At 43.2% G+C, this 12,836-nt stretch overlaps 1 protein-coding gene across 5 annotated transcripts in view; it reads right to left on the reverse strand.

The window, feature by feature from the left end:
- PCDH15 (protocadherin related 15) overlaps window positions 1-11,347 on the reverse strand; it is a 979,840-nt gene extending 968,493 nt beyond the window's left edge. For all 5 annotated transcript variants that reach the window (XM_072995260.2, XM_072995261.2, XM_072995259.2 and 2 more), the window contains exon 1: window positions 11,214-11,347. The gene's annotated coding sequence lies outside the window, so the exon portion shown is untranslated. The remainder of the gene's footprint in view (window positions 1-11,213) is intronic.
- Between the last annotated feature and the right edge of the window lie 1,489 nt (window positions 11,348-12,836).

The following is a 12,836-nucleotide window of genomic DNA, read 5'->3' on the forward strand; positions in this document are numbered from 1 at the left end:
CTCCATTCTAAGTGTGTTGAAGAAAACTAAATTCCAGCCATCACCCCATTTTCTCTCTATCTGTCTCACTAAACACATTGTGATTTTCTAATCAATCATCCTGTTCTTTCGTGTTTGCTGTGTGTATGTGCAACGGAAAAAGGCATTTTGTGGAAAACAACACACCCCTCACCAAGTGCTTGCACTGGAGGCAAGAACTTAAGGGGAGTTTAAGAATTCTTGAAAGACTGTTTAGCTTTCTTAAGACGATGTATTTCTCTATCAAAAAACGAGTCAACAACTCTAAATATCTGTACAGTTTGTATTATGGAATCAAGGTGACGTGTGTGTGTGTGTGTGTGTGTGTGTGTGTGTGTGTGTGTGTGTGAGAGAGAGAGAGAGAGAGAGAGAGAGAGAGAAAGAGAAAGAGAAAGAGAGAGAGAATGAACACACCTGTAAATACAGTACAGTATATGCATACTGCAATTCTCTTGAAATATTTGCAACTTCACATGAATACTGTCACCTTCATGGATTGCTGCCTTGTCATGGCGAAGGGGCTTGAGTAACTCAGAGAAGCTATGGGCTATGCCGTGCAGGGACACCCAAGACGGACAGGACATAGTGGAGATTTCTGACTAAACGCAATCCACCTGGAGTAGGAACTGGCAAGCCACTCCAGTATCTTTGCCAAGAATGCCCCATGATCAGAAACAAAAGGCTAAAAGATATGACGCTAGAAGATGGGCCCCTCAGGTCAGAAGGCGTTCAACATGTTACTGAGGAAGTGCGGAGGACAAGGACAAGGAGCTCCACAGCTAATGAAGTGGCTGGGCCAAAGCCAAAAGGATGCTCAGCTGTGGACGTGCTTTGAAGTGAAAGGAAAGTCCGATGCTGCAAAGAAAAATACTGCATAGGAACCTGGAATGTAAGATCTATGAACCTCGGGAAGGTGGAGGTGGTCAAACAGGAGATGGCAAGAATAAACATTGACATCCTGGGTGTCAGTGAACTAAAATGGACAGGAATGGGTGAATTCAGTTCAGATGATTATTATATCTACTATTGTGGGTAAGAATCCCATAGAAGGAATGGAGTGGCCCACATAGTCAACAAAAGAGTGGGAAAAGCTGTAATGGGATATAATCTCAAAAATGATAGAATGATGTCAATACGAATCCAAGGCAGACCTTTCAACATCACAATAATCCAAGTTTATGCACCAACCACCATTGCTGAGGAGACTGAAATTGACCAGTTTTATGAAGATTTACAACACCTTCTAGAACTGACACCAAAAAATGATGTTCTTCTCATTCTAGTGGACTGGAATGCTAAAGTAGGGAGTCAAGAGAGAAAAGGAACAACAAGTAAGTGTGGCCTTGGAGTTCAAAACGAAGCAGGGCAAAGGCTAATAGAGTTTTGTCAAGAGAACAAGCTGGTCATCACTAACACTCTTTTCCAACAACACAAGAGGCGACTCTACACGTGGAAATCACCAGATGGGCAGTACTGAAATCAGATTGATTATATTCTCTGCAGCCAAAGATGGAGAAGCTCTATACAGTCAGCAAAAACAAGACCTGGAGCTGATTGTGGCTCTGATCATCAGCTTCTCATAGCAAAATTCAAGTTTAAACTGAAGAAAGTAGGAAAAACTACTGGGCTACTCAGGTATAATCTAAACCACATCCCTTATGAATACACAGTGGAAGTGAAGAACAGATTTAAGGAACTAGATTTGGTAGACAGAGTGCCTGAAGAACTTTGGATAGAGGCTCATAACATTGTACAGGAGGCAGCAACAAAAACCATCCCAAAGAAAAGGAAATGCAAGAAAGCAAAGTGGCTGTCCAATGAGGCCTTAGAAATAGCAAAGAGGAGAAGGGAAACAAAATGCAAGGGAGATAGGGAAAGTTACAGAAAATGGAATGCAGACTTCCAAAGAATAGCAAGGAGAGACAAGAGGGCCTTCTTAAATGAACAGTGCAAAGATATAGAGTAAAATAATAGAAAGGGGAAAACCAGAGATCTGTTCAAGAAAATTGGAGATATTAGAGGAACATTTCGTGGAAAGATAGACATGATAAAGGACAAAAATGGCAGGGACATAAAAGAAGCAGAAGACACCAAGAAGAGATGGCAAGAATACACAGAGGAATTATACCAGAAAGATCTGGATGTCCCGGACAACCCAAATAGTGTGGTTGTTGATCTGGAGCCAGACATCCTGGAGAGTGAAGTCAAGTGGGCCTTAGAAAAAACGGCTAACAACAAGGCCAGTGGAGGTGATGGCATTCCAGTTGAACTATTTAAAATCTTAAAAGATGACTCTTTTAAGGTGCTACACTCAATATGCTAGCAAGGTTGGAAAACTCAACAGTGGCCAGAGGACTGGAAAAGATCAGTTTACATCCCAATCCCTAAGAAGGGCAGTGCCAAAGAATGCACCAACTACCATACAATTGCACTCATTTCCCAGCTAGCAAGGTTATGCTCAAAATCCTACAAGGTAGGCTTCAGCAGTATGTGGACTGAGAACTCCCAGAAGTACAAGCTGGATTTCGAAGGGGCAGAGGAACCAGAGACCAAATTGCTAACATGCACTGGATTATAGAAAGCCAGAGAGTTCCAGAAAAACATCTACTTCTGCTTCATTGACTATGCAAAAGCCTTTGACTGTGTGGACCACAGCAAACTATGGCAAATCCTTAAAGAAATGGGAGTGCCTGACCACCTTATCTATCTCCTGAGAAATCTATATGTGGGACAGGAAGCAACAGTTAGAACTGGATATGGAACAACTGATTGGTTCAAAATTGGGAAAGGAGTACGACAACACTGTATATTGTCTCCCTGCTTATTTAACTTATATGCAGAATACATCATGTGGAAGGCTGGACTGGAGGAATCCCAAAATGGAATTAAGATTGCTGGAAGAAATATCAACAACCTCCGATATGCAGATGATACCACTCTGATGGCCGAAAGTGAGAAGGAATTAAGGAACCTTGTAATGAGGGTGAAAGATGAGAGTGCAAAAAATGGTGTGAAGCTCAACATCAGAAAAACTAAGATCATGGCCACTGGTCCAATCACCTCTTGGCAAATAGAAGGGGAAGATATGGAGGCAATGACAGATTTTACTTTCTTGGGCTCCGTGATCACTGCAGATGGAGACAGCAGCCCCAAAATTAAAAGACGCCTGCTTCTTGGGAGGAAAGCAATGACAAAAATAGACCAGCATCTTGAAAAGCAGAGACATCACCTTGCCAACAAACATCCGAATAGTCAAAGCTATGGTTTTTCCTGTAGTATGGAAGTGAGAGCTGGACCATAAAGAAAGCTGACTGCCGAAGAATTGATGCTTTTGTACTGTGGTCCTGGAGGAGGCTCTTGAGAGTCCCCTGGACTGTAAGGAGAACAAACCTATCCATTCTAAAGGAAATCAACCCTGAGTGCTCACTGGAAGGACAGATCCTGAAGCTGAGGCTCTAATACTTTGGCCATCTCATGAGAAGAGAAGATTCCTTGGAAAAGACCTTGATGTTAGGAAAGTGTGAGGGCAAGACGAGAGGGGGACGACAAAGGATGAGATGGTTGGACAGTGTCATCGAAGAAACCAATATGAATTTGACACAACTCCAGGAGGCAGTGGAAGATAGGAGGGCCTGGCGTGCTCTGGTCCATGGGGTCACAAAGAGTCGGACATGACTAAACAACGATGAATACTGTAGTCTCTTTTAGGAGACAGCATTTGGTTTAAAGGATTTTTTGTTTTGTTTATAACACTGTTTTCCCCCTTCCTGTTGTGCATAATGAGACCAGGAATGCATTTCACTTCTCCTTGTCAGGCAGACGATATTTACATTGTCATAATATAATTTCCCTGTGCTTAGGTTTGATGTCTAGCATAGTACGTTTATGCACATTTTAGAGGCATCAGTAAATAAACTGAGTCAGTCATATTATATTTATATTGTGGTTTCATTGTTAGTAGATATTTCTCTTCCCAAGCATATATTTTCAGCAAACCCACAGTTTCCAACCATTGTATTCAATATGTGTGAATGAAACCAGCATGCAGCATGAGAACATATTATTTTAGATTTTTGCATGTACAACATCCATATTTTCTATGCATTATTGTGGATTTTTAAAACCATGGTAGATATGAATTTCTTTTTAAACATGAACTACAGGAAGGTTTGCACATTATTTATGGGAATTTTGGAACAAGATTCCAAAATAATCACCACTGTAGTACTTCCCAGGTGCCTCTTACAGAAATATTTCAAAACTTTCACTGAATGTTCTCACAGCTGAATAATCCAGATGTGGACAGTATGCTCAAGGAACTCTTCACTCCTGCTTCCTATTCATCCCATTGTATTTTGTGCCACAGGGTACTCCTATGATCAGGATGCAAAGATAAATCCATGATCAAGAACTAGATCACTCTACAGAGGCACTAAAATCTTCTTTATGATCTTATCTTAGAACTGCAGGGCTGGAAGGGACGCTATGGACCATTGAGTCCAGCACTTGTCAAGGAGGCACAGTAGGAAATTGAACTCTCAACCTCTGAAACCACAGAGTTATCCAGCAGTTAGTTTAAGATCCATCACCTGTCATATGTCAATGAAGGATAGAAAGAAGACCCTAGACAAGTGCAGAACATATTATGCATGTGGGGAATGGAAGTGTAGTTGCCTTTGTAAAGCTTCAAGTCTTGCTGTTATATTTCTGAAGGTTCCAAGTAAAGGGACACAATATTTGAGGAATTTTCTTATACTTTATGATTCAGTAATGAGTCATCAGATGAGTTCTGAGCTTCCACAGAACAACTTTTACATCTACAATACAATGCTGTCCTTATTATTTTGCAAAAGTTTCTCCTCCACTCTTTTTCTCTCAGGGGTCCCCTATCAACTCACTAATGAGAACAAGTTACCATTCATGCATAAAATCTCTTTTCCTGTGTGTGTTATTTGCAAACTTTGGTGCCTCCCTTCATGTCTTGGATACCTGAAGATATGTTAGAGAGGAATGAACACTTATAAGATCTCTTATCACCTTCTTGAGTCACAGCTTCTAAAATGTTTCTTTACTTTTATTGAATAACTCCTGCACTTTCCTTGGTCAAGCAACAATAGAGCAACTAAAATTCATGCTAAAATATGCATACATTCAAATTATTTTAGGCAAACTTCCTCTATTTAACCAAAATTAGGGGGGGGGGGAATAGTTGTTTGTATTGCAACTCCCAGAATGCCACTGTTAATGTGACAAAATCAGAAAATGTTGGTGCTCTGTTTTTACTATCTTGCTTTGGTTCTACTTTCTCATCTGAATGACTGCAACACACTCTACATGGGACTGCCTTGGAAGGTGTCTAGAAAGTGTTCAGCTGGTCAAAAAGGCTATTTACTGGTACCAGTTATAGCAAAAAATAGAAACGTTTTGACACGAAAACCTTAGCTTCACTGGCTATTGCTCCCAGGCACAATTCAACTTGCTGGTTGAGACCTATAGGCTCTATATGCTTTTTGTCCAGAACAATCTGAAGCGCTGCATCTCCTGATGTGAGCTTGCATGGGTCTTAAGATCTTCAGGAAATGCTTTTCATTCTCTTCTGCCTCCCCCCTAGGCATTTTGATGAGGACATGAGAGAAGGCCCACTTGGTGCTTCCTTCCAGCTTCCTTGAAAAACTAGGTTACCCTCCTTGCTATTGTCCTGCCATAGGCAAGCACAGACATTTTTAGATTTTGGCTATTGATTGATGAAGAGTTTTTAGATTTGGCTACTGATTGATGAAGAATGGTATTTTAATTGTGGGTGTTTTATGTCTTCTTGTTATTGTTTAAATGGCTTTTAAATTGTTGTTAATTCACTGCTTGCATTTTAACAGTGTTTTAATACTACAAATTATTTTGTTTTTGAGCGGCATCTGTATTTTACGTTTATATTGTAAGCCATTTTCAGTTCCAGGAGGGAGCAAGGAATAGTATCAGTAAATTAAATAATATATCAGTTTGCAGTAAGTCCTCCTGCCATATGCCCCTAGCCTCACCCACTGCTAGAATGTTGCCACCCCCCTGCCTGCGTCTCTCAGAAATTGGGTATTCAACCCTTAGGAAAAAAATGTTTCTATACTGAACTTTTAATGCTGTCACAGAGTGATGACTCTTATGCAAAGAAGTCAAGAAGCCATACTGAACTTCAGCAGGCTATATGGGAATGTGACCACAGGATCTCTGTCATTCAACTTAATTTTAGTTTTTGTGCACCAATAAGTATGTATTTCATAGGGAATGCACCACTCACTACATCAATGCAGCACTATGAACACTACAGTGAAATTGAACTACTTACATTTATAATTAGAATATTCTTCTCCTAGTCATATTTGAAGTACAAGGAAGAATTTTCTTGAAACTCAGTCATGTTGTAGTTATTGTATTTTAACCACACCAAGCTTCTTCCCCTAAGAGTTTTATATTAGTAAGTATATCATACATAAAACTACAATGCCAGCAAGCTATGTATCCTTTGAGACATCTTTTTAATTGGCTTTCAAGCAGCTGATATTCTGAACAGCGAGTTCTGATTACTGCTCTTTGAATAGTAAGCAGTTATGCATGCTTATCAAGATTCCTAAACAGGATACAAATGAATTCAGGGATCAAGAATGATTTATTTATTGGGAATATTTATAGCCCTGCCCTACCAACTTATGTCCTCAACTTCCTCCGTAGGTTAAATTCAATAAAGCAGAAATATAAAGCAGAATCTGGAAATATGACCATGACAGCTAAAAGGAACTGGGAGATGAAATATGAAAAAAAGTTGCTCTTCCAAGATCTATCCCTCCCCCCCAAAAAAATTCCAGCTGCTGCTCTTCTACTGAATTGCTAGGCCACAGGCAGCAGATGTCAGAGGAAATAATTCAGCCCACCCCCAAACAGCTGCACTGGGATACATGCTTGACCCTCATAGACCAGTGTTTTCTCATTCCGCTATTGCTCTGTCACATCTCCATGTGGCAGAGAAAGAGACAGTGGAAAACCAAAGATGCTCACATGTTTTCTCATCCCACCATCTACATATGCTTTAACTTCCACTATCTAAGTTTTGATTTAGTAAGTTTTGGCATGGTTACCTAACTATGGGGGCCAAGGCTAATGCGGCATTCAACAGCATCTGGGGTGGCGTACCTTTCTTACCTCAACTATCTTAGCATGGAGTGACAGTTACTTCCACAAGAACCACACATACTAACTATAAGCACAAGTAGGCATTGGAGCAAAGAATGAAAAGCATGGATACGCCACTCTAATCACCTTTTAATACTGTTGGCTCAACTCCCTTGGACACAGCTAGAGAGCATGTATCAATCTCCACTGGAATATAGTCAAGACATTGTTATCTCTCTTACCACTTGGATCCTGAAAACTGAACAATTTAGAAAGATGAGTAATGCAACCCAATGTTGAGTCAGAGTTATAGAATGGAAAGAGACAGAATAGATGCTAGACTGTCACACAGACACCCAATAGATTTAGTGGTACACCCAACATTGTTGCAAACATTTGGCACCAGTACTGTACTTCCATGCACCCCCTTTCTGTCTACAGACAGCCATCCATTCTACACCATCAGACATCAGCAAATGTTTTGAAGTACACAGCTAGCAAAATAGGACAACAACCGCATTATCCACAAGTATAATAGAGCACCAGGCAGTCCAGCGTGTTGCTGCTGTGATATACCCCCTCAAGTTACAGAATTCAATAATGCCTCAAATGTTTCAACTCAATTTCTTTTCCTTCAGTAGTTTTCAATGTTAGGAAATAGCTACAACAATATCCACTTCCTAGGAGTCATTTCCAATAAAGAAAGTAAATGCCTTGCATGAGCTTAATTCAGATACTGTTTGTACTATCATTGCAAGCATATACATAAGTCTCATTGTAAGTTATTTGTTGAAGAGGCTGGAAAAGCTACTTGTTTGAACCACAAACCTTCAAATCCCCCTAGTCTGGAGTCATGATAGCTAGGGGATTCTGGGAACTACAGTACAAGCAAGTACATTACTCAAGCTGTCATTGGTGTTCTTGCTTTCCAGTAATGCTACCCATGAATTGCTGGCAGAACCCACCTGAATATTGTTACTAAGAAAGAGATTCCTCTTGTAATTAGAGTAAAATGTTAGAGAAAGCTATACTGACATCACCTTTTGCAGAAAAAAAGAGGAAAGGGTATAATTTATGCTGTGTAAAATTTCACGCTTACAGGAACTTCAGACAACATGCCATTTTAGTATTTTAAGTACTTGCAAAGGATATGTATTTTATTCAAATAAACTCTTGAGTTAGTCACCATGCCTTCCAGAGGGTGGCATAAGTGGGGTTTCCAACACAAGCGAATATACAAGTGATAATAATCGGCTAACAAATACACTGCATTTCTATGTTTGTGTTATATAGCATAGCCTCTTAGCCCAACTCCTGCCACATTTTTATATTTCACTCTATTCTGGACATCCCTTACTGTGAAGAACATTTCATTACAGGTTTCTTTTAAACGTATTTCATCCATAAATAAAAGAAAGTAACATACCACATTCAACATGCATTATTACAAGGTCCAACAATATGAACACCAGCCACGTACTGCTACAATTTCATGATACCAGTCAGTCCACATATTTTACCCTGCTTTTATCAATGAACTCTCTCTCACTGAAGTGACTGCCAGTTATTAGACCGCACTATGCGATTGTGACAGAATGATAGCTGGATCATTTTCCTCTTAAATTACCATTGGTTAACTAATACAAGTGAATGAGTTAACCAAGGCTTCAATTCTATACTCATCTACCTGGCACTAAGTCTCACTGAACTTAGATGTACTTCTGGGTAGAGATGTTTAGAAATGCATTGTCAATTTCAAGAACAGTTGCTTGAATAACCAATACAAAGTGTGACTACATTTTTAGAAACTCAAAAGTGTGCTACAAATTTACACTTGGGCTGAAATGATGCATTACTCATTCATTGGAACGGGTACATTTTTGTCAACACTTTTATCCAATATAACATGCGCCTTCCAAGCAAATATTATAATGCAGAAGGAAAAATCAGATTTTTGCAACATCTTTGGCTAGATAAGTGGGAAACACATATCTCCACTATTGGAAGTGATTTTTCCCTTACACTTCCCATTATTAAATGGCACTGTAAATGAATCAACTTCTATTTGAATTTAGTTAGTAACATTCTTTCTCATTTTTGTACATCAAACCAGCACTTTGTACTCATGAACTAAAATTCCTCCTGAGCTTCCTAGTAGAGGAGTGCAAAGGGAGTGTTACTAAACTGAACAACGTTCACCACTTATTAGGACAGTAAATAGCAAGTGTATGCACACTTTCATTAATGTTGCATCAAATCCCTTGGGATGTACATATGAGACTAGGCTGCCTTGATTTGTAACCTTTTGCTTCAACTAACATGAAAGCTCTCATTAAATTCCTGACCCATCTAAGGAGTCTTCTTTTATTTCAGAGCAAATCTGCTTATGCCATATTCCAGCACCATCGGATCTGCTGAGACTTTGCTCCTTAAATCTAGTTTGATTTTAACCATTCCTTAGGAAAGCACTGCTGCTCACTGAAAAGCTTTATTGATGTGTTTCATCAGTCAGCAACATCAACTACGGTGCCCAAGCCTCCACAATTCAAGTGGAAAAAGTAAACAGTGCAAACTGTGCAAATATTTCAGTGAGTGCTGGATCATCTGCCAGGAGTGAACAGGCTGCTGATGGTGTTATAGTTTCAGAACAGTTACATGCTGCCTCCAGCCCCAAGAAAGAGGTAAGCACTTGTGCTTACAATAGTCCAGCAGAAGGAGAGGTTCCCCAACACAATGGCTGGGACTAGATGAGCGCTGGAAGGCAGAAGGTGGGAAGAACGCTCCCCTTCTTCTGCTTCTCTCTCTGCTTTTAGGATTCCCAAAGATCTGAGAGAGAAGACACATGTGAGGCAGCAGATAACACAGCCGGCATTATTCTACACTCACAAATGAGATAGGAAATGAAATGTAACAGCAGCCCTCTCTGCCACGGCAAGTATTACAAGAAGAGAATACGAACTGGTCCATTTATCTGATTACCAAAAACCTAAGTATAGCAGCACAGCATAACTTTTGTTTTGGAAATAAGCATCAAGGAGGCCAAAGTTATCTGTCATTTCTGTTATAGAAGCAATGATGAGTCCTTGGCTATAGGGTCAGGATTAACCCTACAAGGACTGCATCCTCTCCCTTAACACCCAGCCAACAACCCCTAAAATAGTAAGAACAAGTTATACCTTCCTAGATGTCCCTGTAGCTCTTTAACTTACCTGCAAAACACTTGCACTCCCCCTCAGGTAAGCATTTTAAGTAACTTTAAGGAGGATTAAAAGATGGACAAACAGGGTGACCCACCTCCAAAAGTAAGAACAAAACCAGCGTGTTGTTGTGGCTTTACTTTTTAAATCACATCTATGGTTTTGTTTTTGGTGTTTTTTTTTTCTCTCCTCTGCATGGACTGGATACAGCACTGTTCTAGAGATATGGGCTGGATTCACAGCAAACGTCACACCTTGTTACAAAATGACCCACGCTGTGCTTCTACAAAAGGGATGGGAAATCAACCGACAGCACGAGATAATCATTTCAAGAACGATCTAGGCGGCATTTCGCTTGGTTGCCCTACCCCTTTCCTCCTACAAACAGCTCCAGCACCGCGCACCGCAAGTCATCCCAGCGCCCTAGAAATGTCGATGGGGCAACACGACTATGGTTCTTCCCAGACAAGAACCGCCAAGGCCAGGGTGATTTCCGCTTGCATAGGATCGGCTCGGGGGATGGACTGGATGACCTTCAGATCCCTCCCTCAGCTTCTTCAGCTCTGTGCCACAGTCGACTTGGTAGCACAGGACCCTAATCGGCATTTTGACAGCAGCAGTCGAGGGAAAGGATAGGGTAGGGGTTAAGAGGGGGGGAACCCACAACCCCGCAACTTAGACCCCCTTCGCAGCACCCCCCCCCAGCAACTTCGAGGCGGCGGCACCAAAACGCTCCACAGCAACACGACGACGAGCGAAGAGGACGAGCCGTCAGGGAAGCCCTTCACGCGAGCGGGGCAGTCGAGAAGAAAGGCTATATATATATATTTTTTGGCTTACCTCTCCAACTGGAGCCGCCTTCGCGGAGCCTGCGCCACCTCCACCACAGCAGCGGCTGGTTATTCCCTCCGAGCCCGAGTGGCCGGTCGCCTCCCGCGCGCCACAGGGGACTTCGCCCTCCTCAGCCACCCCCCAGAAGAGCCTCCGCGACGCTGGCGACGCTTTCCGTCGTGGCGTTTCCTCTGCCAGCCCGCCCCGCTTGGCACCACCTGGGCTGAAGGGACGCTTTTATGATTGATTGATTGATTGATTGATGTCGCCCCTCCTGCTCCTCTTCGGAGTCTCTACCCCCGCCAGAGGGGGACGGCGGGGGCCATGAGGGGACGCGGAGGGTGGCGGGTTTCAAGGGACGCCAACAAGAAGGTGGTGGCGCTGCTTTTGCCTGCCGCCGGCTCGCTTCTTCTTTCGCTGCTCCTGCCTGCTTGGCCAGCCCACTATTGGCTGCCCAGAAATATGAGTCGGATAGGGGAGGAGGGAGAGCAGCAGCGACAGGAGGAGGGAGAGGATTGGGGGCGAAGGAGGGGGAAAAAAAACTTTGGGGCTTATATAGCGGGAGGAAAGAAGGGGCTGTGGGTGTCGGGAGGCACGCGCCCCGCCAACAGGGCCAAGCGCGCCCGGAGAGGCTTCTCCTCCACAGCCTTCGGGGCGCCGGAAAAGGCGCTTCTTCTTCACCCGACGAGGGAAAAGAGAAGGCTAAATCTCGCTGGACGGAGAAGGCGGGCTTCGGGGATGAGAGCGTGAGGGAAGAGCTGCTGCTGCTGCCGTCGCCGCCGCCGCCGCTACAAGCATGGAAGGAGGGAGGTGCCGGCAAATACTGAGGAAGATGCGAAGCGAGAGGGAGGAGTGGTGGGGTCGCTACAACAACACGGGAAACCGGGGGAAGCCGGACAGTTTCATCCCCCTGCTGCCACCGAGAAGAGAAAAAAAAAACCCTGAGAAATCGTAAGAGCGAGTCACTGAGGAGGAGGCGGCAGCAGGTTGCCGCACTTCGGTCAGGGAAAGCGGTGGGCGCTCGGCCTCGCTCGCACTTCCTGAGGCACAGCCGGAGGAGAAACCTGGCAAAAGGCTGTCCCTTCCTTACTCGGGCTACGCATGGCATGAGGGAATGGCCGGGCTCTTTCAGATCATGTGGGCATAGAAACGGGCAGAAGATCACTCCAAGGCGGCTTTGGACGTGCCGTGCTCTCCGTCTCTTTCGCCCTTTATTTATTCCGTCTGAGGAGGCGAATGTCGCTGACGTTTTGTTGAACTGGTCTCAGAAGCCTTTGAAAAAACCGAGGGTCTTGTTACCACTGGTGCCAAATCATGCGCTTTTCACATTTTCCCTCAGAGTTGCGTGTGCACGCACGCACGCGTGCTCGTACATAACACGTGCACAGAAGAGTACAGTCCGTACCTCGACGCAAGGGCACAGGAACACAGAGAGAGATTCCTGGGAGTGGTGGGGACGACGGCTTTTGTATGCGCGCAAATTCAGCTTTACAATTGGACAACGTCGTTCCAAAAAAAGTGCGTTACGTGGTTGTTCGGAAGAAGTCGTTAGTTCCTCCTCCCCTCTTCAGTTGTTCTGAGTTCCAGGCGCAGGAGCAGAAGCAGCTCCATATAGGTAGCTACCCATCACTC

Source organism: Pogona vitticeps, chromosome 3 (genome assembly GCF_051106095.1).
Source record: "Pogona vitticeps strain Pit_001003342236 chromosome 3, PviZW2.1, whole genome shotgun sequence".
NCBI lineage: Eukaryota > Metazoa > Chordata > Lepidosauria > Squamata > Agamidae > Pogona > Pogona vitticeps.